The sequence below is a fragment of the Numida meleagris genome, chromosome 2 (genome assembly GCF_002078875.1).
Source record: "Numida meleagris isolate 19003 breed g44 Domestic line chromosome 2, NumMel1.0, whole genome shotgun sequence".
In the NCBI taxonomy this organism is placed as follows: domain Eukaryota; kingdom Metazoa; phylum Chordata; class Aves; order Galliformes; family Numididae; genus Numida; species Numida meleagris.
Window position 1 is genome coordinate 68,200,737 of NC_034410.1, and position 11,345 is coordinate 68,212,081.

The window sequence follows — 11,345 nt, forward strand, 5'->3', positions numbered from 1 at the left end:
TAATCTCCGTGTAATGATGACCCTGAGTGGAGAAGAAGGGCGTGAATAGAAGCAACTAGTGGCTCTCATTGGATGAGCACTTGTGTGGGCACTTAGTGTCTAGGCATGAAGGAGACTAAGTGTTCTGTTGACATGTTGAGGGGGATGTAAAGTTGGAAATGTATATAAGGGATGTTAGAACCTGCCACAAATGGTTTGGATCATTTGCACATCTAAGTCCGTGTGTTCAGATGCTGCAGTACTAACCCACACACTACAGTAATTTAGCTTCACACTTGTACCTGTGTGTGTGGGAACTGTTAGGTCATGGCCTGAACCAGTAATTGAGCACCTGCTGAAGGGGTGCAGCCAGCCCTGGGAACACTGGTGGAAACAATTCACCTGTGGACTGGAAAGCTTGGAGCCAGGGTCCAGCCCTACCTAACCTCATTTAAGGGCTGACAGCCACAAGGGAAACCTTTCTTCTTGGAGATTGCCTCCTTTGGAGCATTTGGTGAGCCCTAATCCTCGGAAAGGGGTAAGTGATTCTTTATTTATTACTGGATTGTGATCTCTCTTTTTCTTGGGTGATCCAAAAGTTGTTTAAAGCAGTTGTATCTGTTTTTGCTTATCCTTACACTCTGTTAGGCTAATTTGATTTTGCTGTGTGTATAAAAACATCTAAAATTGATTTAATCCTGGCTGATGAAAGACAGAGTGGTAGAACAAAATGCAACTATGTGATATTAGAGATCCAGCATTAAACTTAGTGATGTTCTCCCATGAACACAATTATAGGTAAAGTGAGATAGCGGGACACCATACACATTAGTAAAGAATTGGCTGATGGGCAAAAAATCATTTCAGTAAAATAATGAGAAACCTGTTCTTCTGAGATGTGCTGTGGAACTAACATGTATAATTTTTTCCTCTGTCTGAGAATTTTTGCGATACTAATAGGCCATACAGGAAAAGAAAGTCATTAAGTGTCCAGGAACGAATCCTTTCCTATCTAGCCACATTATGAACTGAAAATAATCCTCTTTAATGGTCTCATGTTTATTCTATTACACTGATAGCCTTATTAGTATGCTAAACAGTGTTAAATAATGTTATTTTATATTTAATTTATTGTGAAACTGTGAATTCTAGTTTACTTAGTAGAGTTCAAAGCCAAATGAAATTAGGATATGAAATAAAATTAGAACATGCATTAATACTTAGGCATGATACTTTGTCTCTCAATGATTTGTTCAGAAGAGACCAAACTATGGTATGATTTCTATGTGAACAAATTCATTTTAAAAAGAATATTAATAAAAAAACTGCTATTATAGAGCTTCCCTTATCTTCCTTAAAAGTTTTGTTGTGTATTCTAGATTTTTTAGCAAATCTGTTTATATATATATATCAGTGCATGTATTTATATATGCAAAAAGTTTTTTAATGAATAAATTAGTAATTGGTCAACTGTGCAAAAATGAATTTTTCCATTGCAGCATAAAAACTGAGGTGCATAATCCAAGTTATATATATTTACTCTAGAAATAATCCAAATTTAAACTATGTGACTTATTGAATGTTTCCTTCAATCCATTGGTGAAATAACCTAGTTACTTTAAACGTCTTTCTGATTATTCCATGGTAACTTTCTGTAAAGGGCTTATTATTCTGGTAGATCTAAAACTTTCTTACTTCCTTGTTCTTACTGTACTTTTTTATTGTTGATCCAGGGTAGCTAGGAAAAGCATCTGAATCTCTGCTGGCTATCTCTTCTCCTGGTTTGGTTCATTCTTGTCTTGATGTAAGTCTTAGAAATTTTAATTTTTGTGAAAAAAATGTCAGGTTCCAAGTGATCTCAGTAGCCTCTGACTCTTTTCAGTAGAATCAGTCAGTGAAGATGGAACATAGTGAGATAGCAACAGTCTTAAGGTTTCAAAAAGGTACAACATTTCATGTCTGGCATTAGTTATTCACTTATCTGTGTGCTTGTAATATTCGCTAGCAACAGGCACAGTAAACTAAGGAGTTTTGTAAAGATGGTTAGAGTATTAGGTTGGTACGTAATATGCAGAGTGCGTCTCCACATGAAGATCTGTTTGGAATTATGCATAGAATAATCAAATTTGTTCCAGACATAAGGAAAGCAGAAAACATGTTAAGCTTAATATTTTGGTTGCATTCAGGTGTGTTAGAGACTGTGTGTGTAAATGCCTGTGTCCTAACACTTCTGAAAGATGGGAGACTAGTTAGTCCCTTCTGTTCTATTTTCTTGCAAATGGAGGATTATAAAGCAAACACATTTCATGATAGAACTCATTTTCAGGATCCAGATAATCTTGGGGCATTTTTCAGTGCTTAAGTGATGTTACAGATTCTGTAAATTGTGATAGAGCTGGAAGATGATGATAGAGAGCTGAGCTTTTTTTTTTTTTTTCCTCTTCAATATTTGAATCCTATCAGTAACACAACTGAAAGCTTCAAATTTTCACAGGTAAGCAATACCAGTTGACAATATATTAAAAACTGTATTTTGAAAATACACTGCTTGTGCAACAAATAATTCATATTAGTCCCTGAAGCTAGATCACCAAAACTGACATTCTTAATCTCTGCTGATGCTGTGACCCTCACAAGAATTATAGACTGGCTTGGGTTGGAACAGATCTTAAAGCACTAGATCAGGCTGCTCAGGGCCTCATTCAGCCTGGCCTTGAACACCTACAGGAATGGGGCATCCACAACTTCCCTGGAAGTCTTGTTCCAGTGGCTCACCACCCTCTGAGTAAAGAATTTCCCCCCCATGTAGTCACTGACCCCAACCCTCAGGCTGCAGTTCTCCAATCAATGATTTATCCATTGAATAGTCTACTCTTCAAATCCATATTTCTCTTATTTAGAGATAAGGATGTGTTGTGGGACCATGTCAATGGCCTTTGAAAATCAATGTCACCATCAGCTGCTGGGACTCCATGGTCTGTTATCCTGAAAGCCTTTGTGTGTGTCATGATGGCCTTGAATTTCTGGAGCCTTTCATTCTTTAAGTAGCAAGGATCTTTTAGGTTTGTTCCTTCTGCCTTGTGAAAGCACAGCCTTGGAAGGAAGAGGGTTGTCAAAACATTTCCCGCTAATTATTTTCTTTCCATGGAAAACTGTAGTATCAAAATGCATTGCTATTACCAACTTGCCAGATTTAATGAAATATGAATAGGGATAGCAACTTCCATATGTCTGTGTTGTGAAGGAAGGAAACAGTTGTGTAAGTTCAAATAGATGCATCAGTTCGTTTCTATGTGGGACTTCATAGAAGTAAATGCAATGAGCTTGCGATTTGTGCAAATAAAACCAATGAATGACAACCATAATAATAAGTAGGTGGAATGAAATATATTTTTCAATGTTGTAATTCAAATGTCTACTTAAAATGAATGAGTGATTAGAGAACCTGTTCCTTTACATCAGTCTAGATTTTAACTATTGCAACATTCTTCAGGTTTCTTCAAATACAAACTAAACTATATTAGTATTTCATTATTCATATTTACTCTTCTTAGATTAATTTTACTTATTTCCTAACTAGAAATACTTGTCAGTGCTATAAGAATAAGTCATGTCATTTGTACATTTTTATTATATTATAGTTGCCAGTAGGCTTGGAGAGAAGATCCAGTGCATGGAAAATTAAGTTAAAAGATGTAATTCTTTAGAATTGTTTATTTATAAGTTTTTTTACATGGATGTCATTGCCTCTTGCATCGTTCCAGTTGGACAGGAGCTCAATCAGCAAATCAACTGATTGGCTTAAGCTACAAGTTGAAATAAAGTACAGCAGGTTATAAAACTTCTGCTCCCCACCTATGCAGTTGATCTATCTCTTGCCTTAATTAACCCTTACAAGCTAATTACCTAATCAGTAACTAATAGGCTTGGAAAAAAAAAAGGATTTTTTTTCCCCCTCAAATAGTTTTCTTCCTTTGCATAGTAACTTTTGAACTAGAATAGAACTAGTTGTACAAGCACCGATGCAGCTTAAGGATAGGGAGACATGGGGTGAAGGATTCCATGAGGTTTTGGTAGTTGGCAATGTTTTGTCTTTTTTTTCTAAGGAAGAGCATTACATAAAGCTGACTTCTTGGAATTGAGTCTTTATATGTAGTCTAATCTGGAATTTTCCTAAGAGGCCAGAGAATAATATTTCTCTGATTATTTTTCTTCTCTAGGGTGTAGCATGGTTGTTGTCATTAATTAAAATAGACATTATTGCACTTATTTGGAGATAAAGAATAAAGTTTTGCTAGATTGAATGCCTGTACCTTTCTGACAATTTAACACTGGGCTTCAGTAGGGGATAAAATTTCCCCTGCCTTTTGTGGCCAAAATCTTTTTGTTTCAGCTAAGTCTGGTGCTCTTTAATTTTGTTATTTTTTTTTCCCACAAATTTAAGTCATTCACTGATGGAAAAAGGACAGATTCTTTATCTATGATTGGAAATTGTTTCCAGAAAGTTTTAAGGAAATCTAGAGTGTAGTAAGCTGAAGTGAATGGGAGTGAGTGGTTTGGAAAAGAGAAGGTAGAACTAGGGTGCTTTGTTTCAGGCAGTGGAAGTCAATGTGTAAATAAAATAAAATAAAAACTTGCTCAGGTTTGGTTAATCACCTGTTTACTGATGCCTAGCATAAAGCAATCCTGACACTAGTCAGCCACTTTGAGTGATGAAAGACATGTGAAGGGAGGACCACGACGGCAACTTACTACTTAAGCTATATAGCACCATTACCATTTTCATCAACGAATACAAATGAATTGAACTCTAAGTATTTTTTCTTCATTTCACCAAGAGAAGAAATAAAGCATCTTGACATTTCAGTTTGAGCAAAACTTAAATCTTACTTACTATAAGTTTTCCACTGTCACATCTGTGCTTTAATTTTTATTTCATCTACATCTGCCCTTTAGCTACTTGACATTAAGGGGATGTCTTCTAGCTGCTTTGTCCTTGTCAAAGGTCAGAGATCTAGATTAAATGATTATTTGAAAAAAATATTTGGGTTTAAATTAAATTTAAACTTAACTTGTGTTAAGCAATCTAGTACCCAATTCAGTATCCTAGCATCTTATTTAGGACAGATGAGTTACTAGGTACTACTTGAGGACTACGGGAAAACAGACTTCTGGAATGTTATTACATGCAAATTTTTTCTTTTCATTCTTTTTTCTACCAAAAAAAAAGAGGAAAAGCAAACTCTCCTAGAGATGCATAATGATGAAGGCAGCAACCTATGCAACTGTCTTACTGAATTTCTTCAATTAAATTCAGTGAAGAATAAGTTATGTGCATTCATGTCTCTGCATTTACCATTAAGTTGCCAAAGTTAGGATGAATGAGAGTATGCATTTTATAGATTAAAAAGTAACTCTTACTGCGAAGTTTGCAGATATATATACAGGCAGAACATGATCAAATGCTGTTAATGAAGTCAAGTTGTAATACAAGTAGCAATTTTCTTAGGAAAAACTTAGTGTGCAGAGAAATTGGTGCTCCCTTTGGAGTAGTGTGATGATGCTGAATAGCCATAGCCAGGTCAGAGGAATTTTGGATCCTAAAGCAAATGAAATAGAACAAAGGTGTTGCTAAATACCCTCTCTTCCTCCACAAGAAGATGTGTTTGTGTGAGAATGTCCGGATCTGCTTAGCAATACCAGGAGTAGCAAACTGCAGGAGGGATTAGAGATGGAGAAATTCCCTTTACTCGGGTTTGCTGCTTTAGGAAATTAAAACTAAGGCAGGTGACTAGTTTTAGCTCAGGGCTTCTCAGAGGCTGTTTTTTTCACACAGCTCATGTGATGTGTTACAACCTCATCCTTGTAAATGTCACAGTGGGTGACTTGAAGCTAAACGTATGTTGTCAAAAGCCGCCTGCTTTTTTGAAATTCAACCTGCTTGTTATAGTGGTGAATTTACACAATTTTTGTATTTATAGCTGTTTTCTTCCTATGCCTATAACTTAAAATGGATGATATATGTTCCTTGAAAACAGAAGAAAATTATAAGAGTGCTCAGAAGAATAATGGTATGGTTTTGACCACAATGACCAAGACGGCTTTCCTTGCAACACAGGCTTTTTTCAATGTCTGGCATGTTGTTCGGTAACAAGAAAGTAAAATTGTGGTTTTTTTCTTTTTGCTTTTGTTTTAAGATCAAATATGAATATACCAGGCTTTTGATTTTTTTTTTTTTGTTAATGTATGTTTTTTGATCTTTTAAGAAGTTTATTTCTATATCAGAGAGGATCAGTGTGTCTTTCCGTTGAGGAAGAAAGTTCTTAGACCTTTTTTTTTTTGTTTGTTTTGTTCTGCAGAAGAGAAAAGTTTTAATTGGCATTGCCTTCTTGGTGTGTCATGACAGGCTAAGAGATGAAGCTCTCATACTGCATCCTGGCTTTGGCACACTCCAATAGCCTGGTCTTTCCATAGTTTCGCTTGGAGATATGCAGACATAATATTGGTGTTCAGCTGTCTTCATAAAAATGACAAGTAATGTGATTTCTTTTGCTTTTTAAATGTCTTTCTCTTTCTTTCTCTCAGAACATATCATTAAAACTCGAAAATATCAATCTCTACCTATTTTTTCCAGTTCTATGTGAAAGAATGACTACTCAGTTACTCACTCTTACTGTTCCTCAGTAGATTGAGAATGGTCTTTCATTGACTTTATTTTCTTGCTCTGCAAATTTTGCAAAGCAAGAGTTTCTGTGCTAACAGGTCTTACTAGATCATTTGAATTTCTGAACACTAGTTTACTGCAACTTGTATGCTGTATCAGCAAAAAAAAAAAAAAAAAAGCCAACAAGTACAGCTTCAAAACTTGACTTTAAAAATCATTGGTGAAACAGTGCTGCAAACAAAAATCTCATACCTTATCCAATGAATATTTCATTCCAGTTTGGTATTGCCTATTGGCTGAATGTAATTATCTGAAAAACCTCATCCTAATAGTCCAAGGGTAAATTGCTAGAAAATGGCTAAGGAATTGCTAGATTTAAATGCTGCATGTAAGTCTACCTGCAGGGAAGCTTTACTTTATGGAGTCATTTAAAAATTGACAGCTTCAGATATAGGCAAAGCCATTCTTGAGTTATGCAGTATTTTCAAAGTAATAACATTATACTCAAATGGGTCTGGAGTTTCCTGGAAGTCTGTTAGTGTAGTTTTATTGCTTCTGGGTATCCAAGTTGAAAATGAATATGTATAGGCTAGAAACAAGCATTTTAGTTTTTTATTTACAATGTTCAGGGAATTTCTGACACTTAAAAGATTAAAATGATTTGTAGATCTCCACAGATACAGTGCATTGGGTATCTGATGTTTTCTATACAAATTTTATTTGTACTCAAATGATATTAAACTTATAAAAGGCAGAGTTGTATTAACAGTAGAACAATGTTCTTTCTAATAACATGTTAACTAGTGTCTCAGGAATTTTAAAAAGATACATATGTGCTCTACAAGATTCTTTATACGGCTCTGTTATCTCTTTTGTGAAGATCTTAGAAAAGATAAATTCACTTTATAATTCTATACACCTTCATTTTAAACTTTTTGACTATTTGTTTCCAGAGTAATTGCTGTATTTGTGACTACTTTAAAAAAAAAAAATGCATCTACAACTGCACAGTAAATAGATTGGTGGGAAATAAAAATTATGTACTGAAACATTTTTCTCATTTTCCCAATCTATTATAAGTAATTTTGCTTTATAAACAAATACAAATAGTAGAAAACTATAAAATTGGTAACATTTTTCTAGAATGGGTCTTTAAAAATATTGCTACATTGTCATGCTTACAGTATAGTAAGTTTGTTTTTTCTCTGTGCATGCTATACCACAAGTGACAGTAAAAGACAGATAGCTCTAGATAATCAACCATGTGCAGTGAACCTGTACTTATGATGCAATAGAGAAATACCGTTCATGTAAGTTGAAACCACAGGCATTTCAAGTCCTTTGGCAACCACATAATATTTTCTTATTGGAAATTTCTTAGTAACTCTAATACAGTGTTTATCATCTAAGGATTCCTTTATGTAAACTACACCTCTTGAAAGCTCTTTAATAACAATGCTACAACTGCAGATAACAGAGGAGTTTCATGCAGTCCAGGCTATAGTGATTCAAGGTTCTTTCTATCAGTTGAGTTAGAAGGACCAAGAAGCTACATTTGCATATCTCAAGAGGAGCTCTGAATGGATAGATAGTAACAAACAGAGACTAATAACTGTGCAATCCATTTACTCTTTGCGAATATCTGCATGATGTGGATGAAAATTAAAATGTGACAGGATTGAGTTTGAAGTACTGAAGCATCAATAAACAGCTGGTCACACTGCTGAGCATATTAGGTGTGGGAAAGTAAAAGATGAATTTGAGATGATCTTTGAACCCTTCTATCCAGAGACCTGTGTGCAAGAACTATCTTGTCTTCTGCTTTAATATCTGGGTAAATTTGCCTAATGAGTTCTGAAGTTGTCCGGAGCCTCTTCTAGGTGCCTGTGCTTGAATGTTGTGTCTTAATATCTTTTCTGAAAGAATCCGAAAGAATGGCAGATGTGATTTGACATAGTTCTTCTAGAAGAATTTCTTCTTGGATGTACCTCATAAATTATTAGTTGATTTCAAAATATGTAAGCGATTTATATGGCTTTTAGCAATTCTGAAAATTTCCTGATTTTCATCTGAGTAGACTAATAAAAAACAAAACTGTAACTCAAATTTAACTGAATTGGGCACCAAGGCTGATGGGAGAGCAGTTTCAGAAGACATGGTTAGAAGATACTAGTTTTCTCATCCTCATATGCCCTACTTTAAACTGTAAGTTTCCCTCAGATGTGGCTTGGCTTTCTATGGAAGGAAGACTGAGTAAGTGGGGGAATTCTAGACATCATGAGCAGATTGATTCTTTTATTATGAGAACTGAACCACAGAACTGTAGGGACTGGAAGGGACCTCTAGAGATTGAGTACAACCCACCTGCAAAGCAGGCTCCCTAGACCAGGTTGCACAGGTAGGCGTCCAGGCGGGTCTTGAATATCTGCAGAGGAGACTCCACAACCCCCCCACCCTGGGCAGCCTGTTCCAGAGCTCTGTCACCTTTACCATGAAGAAGTTCTTAAGCACATTTGTGCAGAACTTCCTATGCTCCATTTTGTGGTTGTTTCCCCCTGTCCTATCACCATACACCGCTGAAGAGAGACTGGCCTCGTCCCTTTGCTTCCCGCACCTTAGATATTTATAGACATTGATCAGATCCTCTCTGAGTTGTCTTTTTTCAAGGCTGAACAGACCCAGGTCGCTCAACCTTTCCTCATAAGAGAGGTGCTCCAGGCCCTAATGTTCTCAAACTGCTACAAACAGCATGGGAACGTAGAGATATCTCTTTGGGATATTCTTGTTAGGTATACTGCCTAGAATAATAACCTTGTTATAATCAAATTATGGCCAGCAAAAAGTGAATGACGGCAAAAATCATTGATTGTATGTGCTTGATAAATACTCTTGAAATTGCTTCATGAGACATGTCATTGTCTTCTGTTTTCATTCATCATTGCGCAGCCTTTATCAATAAAGATAAGAGCAACTTCTTATCAAATGCTTTGAAATTACCCTTACAGTAGCAAGGGCAAGCTGCAGTGTAAGTCTTTGAAACAATGTTGTGAGTATAATCTTACTTTTGAATTCTTGCTGAACACTTTTTATTCATTTTCAGTCGGTAGTGCAAAGGTTCAGAAAATGATAGACCATAGTGAGGCAGAGCAAAATTCCATATGCTCCAGTATTCTGCTTACTGTGTTAGGCATTAGCAAGTTAATAACAAGGATTTAGTCTGAGGCAAATATATTTCTTTTCAGTAATCTTTCATATTCCAGTGATATGTCTCAGATTCTTCCAGATGTTGTATATTTAATAGTTCTTTGAGTTCTATCTCTGTTCATCTAGTCTTGTTTTGAAACCCTCTTAATAGCCAAGTTCTACAGTATGATCTGTCATGGAGTTCTTCATCTTACCCATGTCTTTTTTTTTTTTTAACTTTGTTTTGGACTGTGTCCTTACTGTGTTTGGTGAATCCTAATATTTGCACTGGAAAATGCAGGGAGCAGCAGATTCACATAGACCTCTCCACTTGTAATTTGTATTCCTTTATCATTTCACAGTCCTAGCTTTTCATAGCTTTTATCATCATTTCATGACCTTTACCCTCTGAGAGAAAAGGGAAAGAAATAAAAACAATATTCAGTGCTTGGTGGATCATGAGTCTGCAGTTGATATAATGTTATTTTCTCTTCTTTTATTACTTTCAGCATAGTTTATAACTCTTTAACATATTTTTACCACTGCTGAAGTTAGGTTTTCTGGTCATCTAATTCCATATTGTAAATCAAAGAAATGCCTGATATTTCATAATCTCCAAGGACATGATTGCACAGATAAAGCTGAGGTTGTATTTTCCAGTATGAGTCACTGTTTTTATCTGTATTTAATCTTGGCATCCTATTTTCCCCCACCTAATCTAATTCATGTCATTCCTGTTTTTTTTTGTTGTTTTTTTTTTTTTTTTCAATCATATCTTCTTATTCTTTCCTGATTGATCAGTGTTGGTAACTAACTTTGCTGTCTCTCTGGTATTTCCATATCAATTATTAATGTAATGCAGATGATGTGATGATTCCACTGGTAACTTCCCTGTGTCATGGGAAAAATTACAATTTGTACTGTGGTTTTTATCTTCCAACTGCTGTTTAATCCTTCTGAAGGCTTATTTCTTGGGTGTTTAAGTTCAAGAATTAATGCTGATAAATCATGTTGAGAACTCACTGGAAATCCAAGTAGACTTTAATAAATACAGTTTTCTTATACTCTAGTGACTTCTTAAGAAACTCTATCAGGTCAATGTCTTATGAAAGAAAAGTTGACTCTTTCTCACTGTATCATATCTGTCCTCTGAATTCTGCTCCGTTATTACAGTTTCTAATGTTTTGCCATGTGCAGAAATGAGAGTCAATGGCCAGTACCATAGCAGTCCTTGGAAAAAGGAGCTTAATCAACTGATACCATATTAGCCATCTTCCAGATACTGAGAAGGATCAAGGGGAGGCTTAGCACCACAAAAACTCAGATTTGTTTTAAGCTCAAATTGTTCTAGAAATGTCAAATACATAAACAGGCAGAAACATCTGTTTCTTCCTTTTTTTCTATCCTTCTTATTCCTTCCCATATTGTGCTTATACCAATATTATGAGCTATCCGAAGTAACAAAAGGCCTACTTAATTCATTACACTTAGACTGAAAACAAGCAGAAGTTCTGGGGGG

The 11,345-nt window shown here is 35.5% G+C and overlaps 1 long non-coding RNA gene across 1 annotated transcript in view; it reads left to right on the forward strand.

Annotated features, from left to right (window-relative positions):
• LOC110395052 overlaps positions 424–11,345 on the forward strand; it is a 29,996-nt gene continuing 19,074 nt past the window's right edge. The window contains exons 1-3 of the long non-coding RNA XR_002436127.1: positions 424–517; positions 1,713–1,783; positions 2,443–2,473. This is a non-coding gene — a long non-coding RNA (uncharacterized LOC110395052). The remainder of the gene's footprint in view (positions 518–1,712; positions 1,784–2,442; positions 2,474–11,345) is intronic.